Here is a 6,000-nt window from a genome sequence, read left to right on the forward strand (position 1 = left end):
TGAGACGTGAGAGGGAGGTGGGTGGGACCTTTTAACCTCTCGTGCTTCCTGTCCCCCATTAGGGCGTGGAGACATCCTCCTATGCTGTCGGGGAAGGTTTCTAGAAACCGAATTACCGGTAAGTCTAATTCTATTTTCTAGCTTTACATGACTTGAGCCCTGCCTCTAGGTGCCTGTTACAAACTGTTCTTGCCGTGCACTTCACCCCAGCTGCCATTTGCCATTCCTTTTCTAGGTCACTTGTTGTCATCCTGCGGTTGCTGAGTGACATTTGAATAAAATGACTGTCATCCCGGTCATTAGAGAGTCATTTTCGCCCTCTGCTGGTCTGTAACTTTGTTGTCCCCAATGTCTACTGCTTGACCTTGTTGTAATGGACTGCCGTCTAAGAAATTTTAAGGATGAAGGCAACATGATGTGCACTGTATCCCTCTCCTAGTAAAGCCAGAATTGAGCCCTTCTTTTCCTCACTCAAGACTTTTCTTTTCAACTCCTTTGGCATGGTTAAGTTATTTTTTCATTCCTATTACTTTTGGGATATTACTAGCACTTGTTTGCAATCCAGCTTGTCCTATTGCAAGAGGATTGTGAACACCACAGCAGGGTTTTTTATACTTTCCTTCGATAAATATGATTTGGTTCAGCTGATCACCTAATCAGAAGCACATTAAGTATAATGGGGTGCACTCTGGAATTCAATTGACACTGGAAAGGAATGGCTGTCAGACATGTAGAGAAGCTGATTTTTATAAAACTATGCAGTTGTCTCTTAATTATTGCCAGAGCTGTATATGCTAAGATGTATGCGGACTTCAAACTCTGTTATTGCTATAAAGAATTCCCAGCAGCCTAACGGTGCAATCAAGCGGCCACAAAAAATCGGAATGCTGTGCTTGGACTGGCTGGCAGTTCTCCTAAACCCAGCGTGAAAGCTGCATAGAAATACATTAAGTTGTCAGGATTGGGTCGGGAGAGCCGCCGGCCAGTCTGAGCCTTGTGTTCCGATCTCCATCCGATTGATATGGCTGGCTGACTGCACCCTAAGGCCTCCACACTTCCTGGTGATTCTTGTGCAGGAATAACCAGTACTAGTGAGCTTTGTGGTCCGTGTGTATGTACATGCCGGCCGTGTTCACTGTCTGTGTTACATCCGAGTGACATGTACCAGCGCCTGTGAACAAGCTGTACAGTTCGTGCTGTTCCCAGGTACCAGCCGGCTGCTGAAGGTAGCTCTCATCATTGTCTCCTGTTTGTGCTAAATTCAGCTCGAACTGTACCATTGTTCCCAGGCGCCGATACGAGTCATACTGATGACACTTGTATGTCATCCATGTGTTGGTGTGCTCGTGTGCAGCACGCATTTTGTCCGTGCTGTGCAAAAAAACATTTGACTTCTGCCGTTTTTTCACAAGGACACATGGTCCGTATGAAAAACCTGATGTGCACACCAGCATTGAATACAACGGGTGTGTGTTTGTCCGTATTTGCAGTCCTTCATAAGCGGACAGAAATAAAAAAGCAGACGTGTGCCTAAGGCTGTTTGTGATTACACTAGTGTTGGATCCTACCTGTCCTTTACATTTAAAAAAACAAACAAAGAGAAATTACCAAGTGATGTACACGAACCACAATTAATGAATGTATGTGTATAGAAAACTAAAAAGTAAAAACCAAAGAAAATATAACAAAAATAATATTTATGATAGATTCTGGCACAATATACAACTACAGTAGAAAAAAAACATGTTGAAATGTTATAATATGACAAAAGGAACCCGTAGATGTATTAATACTCTGATAACATATTATATTAGTCTCACCACTGTACAAAAGGGTTTTTTTGTAGGATATAAATCCAGCATATATAACATAGTCCCCAAATAAAGCAGCAAAAAAATGTGTATGTAAGTGCAAAAGAATAATGGTAAAATACAATAATAAAATTGTTTAAATATAACTACACCAAGATTTGTAATGTGGTTCACAAAAAAGAAAAAAATGACAATAAAGTGTGTGAGAAACAATAATATATGTTAAAAAAATGTGAATGAACACAAATTTGTGAACAAAATTGAGCTGCTAAGATGATGAAGTGAAAGATACTAAACTCACAAAAGGAGTGCTGGAATATGCAATATATGGGGAAACGCTTATATATACAATTTAGACACTAAATAAAAAGGGCAAGATGTCCAGCGCTTCTAGAATATAAAAAGCATATGACCCAATATAATAGAATAAACTGCTATGCAGCGCTAATTGGCAATAATAAGCCAGCACAAAAAAATAGTGTATAGCAATGATATAATAAAATGAATTACCATACAGCGCTACATAGCAGAAAAAGGGTCAACACTAAGAATCGGCAATTAAAGAAGCGCTTATATAGACAGAAATCTAGCGCACCATATGCACAATAGGAGAAAGATCCAGCGCTCTTATAGCACAGAAAGCATATGACCCAATATATTGAAATAAATTGCCATACGGCACTATATATAAAGAATGGGCCAGCACAAGAAGGAACTTGTGTAAGTCACTGTGCAGTGAACAAAATAACTAGCGCTTAATGGCAAGACATATAGCTTGGTATGATACAATAAATTGCCATGTGGCGCTATGTAGTAAAAATGGGCCAGCACCGGATAACATTCTCTAACATAATGCAATGCACAGAGTGTCTAACGCCCAAAAGTAAGGAGTGCATGTAGCCTAATAAAGCATGATATATTACCCAGTCAGCTGAATTGAAGACAGTGGTGGAAGCGGGTTGCCAAAATAACGCGCCCCGACGTGCGTTTCGGAAGAACTCCTTCGTCAGGCCGGAAGGGGAGCGGCTATATTTAAAGAAATCACCAGGCAAAAGATGGCTGCCTCTCCTGGGAGCATGGGTGAGCATCCAGAGGAGCAACCACAGCTGGACATGTCCTCCGACACAGGACACCAGCGGCAACCACCGCAACAGCAGCAACGCCGTAAGAAGGATCCCAAGGACCAGCCACAGAGACACAGCAGCAGCAGCCGCTGGATCCCGACGCAGCAAGGATTCCAGTGGGGCAGTGGCCCCAAAAGACAAGGCTCCTGCAGACCCGGTGGTCCCTCCAGATCCAGTATCCTTCGGCCTGGTGGGTAAGTGGACTACGTGAATGTACAAGCTGTAACTAGGGCCTGTCCTCCTCTTTTAGGGGAAGAAGTGCACGCAGAAGGCCAACTGTTATGATTGGGTCACCGAGGAGGAGAGCCAGCCCAAGCTAAGCCACAGAAAGCCAGAGAGGTTGGTAACTAAGCGGATTGCAGGCCCCTGATCCTATCCACACAACTAGCAGTAGCCGTGGAGCGTGCCTACGATGATCCTAGATGCCTCGGCACAGCCGGAGAGCTAACTAAGCATAAAGCAAGAAAGGGGAAATCTAAGCTGCCCCAGAGCAGACCCCAAAGGAATAGATAGCCCCCAAACATATATTGTCGGTGAGACAAGATGAAAACACAAACGCAGGTAGGAAAATAGACTGAGCAAACGATGGGGCCCACACTGACTAGACAGGACAGGAAAGGAAAGACACTGTCTGCAATCACGCAAAAAACCCTGCAAAAAGGTCCAACACGTCTGATGCAAAAATACTGAAGTCGCACGACTTCGCCCACTATATCAGCACTCTGGTATATTCTGAAAGCGGAGCAAAAAGAGGCCAATCTAATAAGGGACAAAAACAAACTGGCACAAGCAGTAACAAGGATGGTGATTCAGCACAGCCCCAGCCGGAGCTGGCTGACCCACACAAAACTGAAATAGACAAAACCAGATCAAATGTGAACAGAATAGCAAAAGAACACTTAGCTGAGCATGCAGGGTCTGAGCTGGAAACTAAGACCTCAGGAGGCAGGAAAAAATTACCAGCAGGGATAGAGGAAGTCGGCTGTCTTAAATCCAGTCAGAAACCCCAGATCTCCAATCGTCATCATCATTATCAGGTGGCAAGCCTCTGTTAATCAGATCAGCTCCATTACCTCCAGTAACCACCAGAGGGAGCCCAGAAAGAGAACTTGCAACCCCTCCATCAACCTGACCAGCTCCACCACCTTCAGCAGTAACCAGAGGTAGGCCAGAACGCGAATTCACAACAGCCAACTACAAGATTTGCCCACATTGAAAAGAGGAGCTTCCCATGGGGTGGGGGGAAAGGCTCTGCCAAGCGTGCATTGATCACACGATTTGTAAAGAATCTCCAAGGTTCGCCTCCGACCTTAGGGCCCTAATCAAACACCAGGTAGAAAACACCATCAAATCCCTCCAGGGAGGAAGCAAAAAGCATAGCAAGGCTATGACCAGGGACCCCGAGTCAGACCTCAGCGACAGGGAGAGCGAACCGTCAACATAAAACTCAGACAGTTCAGCATCCGACTCCTCATCCTCTGAAGAGGGGGGTTGCAGCTGTTTCCCTATTGAGGAAACGGATAATTTAGGAAAAGCAATAAGAACCGCTATGGGGCTGGTAGACACCAGACCCAAAAGAACTATCCAGGACGCCATGTTCAGCGGGTTAGAACAAAAAAAGAGAAGATCATTCCCCCATGAACAAGAAAATTCAAGCACCAATTCAGAGAGAATGGAAAAGGCCGGAAAAAAAGGGCCTTCTGGCTCCAAAAAGGAAATATCCCTTTGAAGACCCAAGCTGTTCATATTGGGAGAAAGCACCAAAGGTGGATGTAGCCATAGCAAAAGCCTCGAAAAAATTTGCTCTGCCGTTTGAGGATATGGGAACATTAAAGGATCCCATGGACAAAAAAGCGGAAACCTTCCTAAAAGGTTCCTGGGAGGCAGCCGGAGGAGGACTGAAACCCGCCATAGCCGCCACATGCACAGCGAGAGCATTGATGGTGTGGTTAGATCAGTTGGAGGACCAACTGAAGAACAAAACCCCAAGAGGCGTGATTTTAGACTCCGTCCCATTGATGAGAGGAGCGGCGGCCTTTCTGGCGGATGCATCCACGGATTCAATCCGACTGGCAGCCAGGGAAGCTTCATTTTCGAATGCGGCAAGGAGAGCACTCTGGCTCAAATGCTGGACCTGCAGACGAAATCTGGCACATGAAATCTGGCACCCGACGCATGTCACCTCTCTAGGTGGCTTCGTCAGGGGTGGCGACATGTGTCGGGTCTCTGGCTCTACCACTTCTCATGGGTTTTGTATTGTGCTGATTTGTATGTGTGGTTATCATTTGGGGTGGTTATGGAGACTTTCTCTGTCCACTTAGACCCTCTCTAGCCCCTAATGGTCTGGCTGATCTGGTCCTTGATGTTCCCTATGCCTGATCTTGGGCTGGGTACCGCTACGCATATATGAGGTCTATTTAGTATGCATTTCTATCTTTTTTGTACACCTCATAGTGATCAGCATCTTCTTGGGTTTACATTATCCCTTGTACTGTTTTTTGTAATTTTTGGGTTGGAATTGCATCATTTTTTTATTGTATTTGTATATTATTGGTGTTTCTGACTCATATGCTCTATATTACCTATGTGTGGGCTTACTAATTCTCCTATTGAGAATCCTGTTTACATGGACCTAGGGATATAGGCATCATTCTCGGTGAGGGTGATAGTTGGTAGCAGGTGGGTTGCTCTATTATGAGCATTGTATTATGTGTCACATTTGTGACCATTTTTAAAGTTTTTAAGAATTTTTGCTGTTTGCTGTGTTTAATAAAATTTGTATTATATATGCTATGTCCTATTCAGGGTGATCCCCTGCTCATGGCCTATTTCTTTCTCTCCTTTTTGTCAAACATAGGTACCAAACATACAAAACTTTGGGTAAAGGAAAGGTGTAAAGGTACCAAAATTGGGGTTCAGGTACCAAACATACAAAAAAGGTGTAAAGGTACCAAACATAACAAAACTTGGGGTAAAGGTACAAAGTTTTGGTTATAAACCAAAAGCATGGTTTAATAACTCTGCCACAAAACAAAATATTTCAAACCATGTCATCCTGCCATTCA

The sequence above is a fragment of the Dendrobates tinctorius genome, unplaced genomic scaffold (assembly GCF_039654945.1).
Source record: "Dendrobates tinctorius isolate UK_male_01 unplaced genomic scaffold, ASM3965494v1 ptg000024l, whole genome shotgun sequence".
Lineage (NCBI taxonomy): Eukaryota > Metazoa > Chordata > Amphibia > Anura > Dendrobatidae > Dendrobates > Dendrobates tinctorius.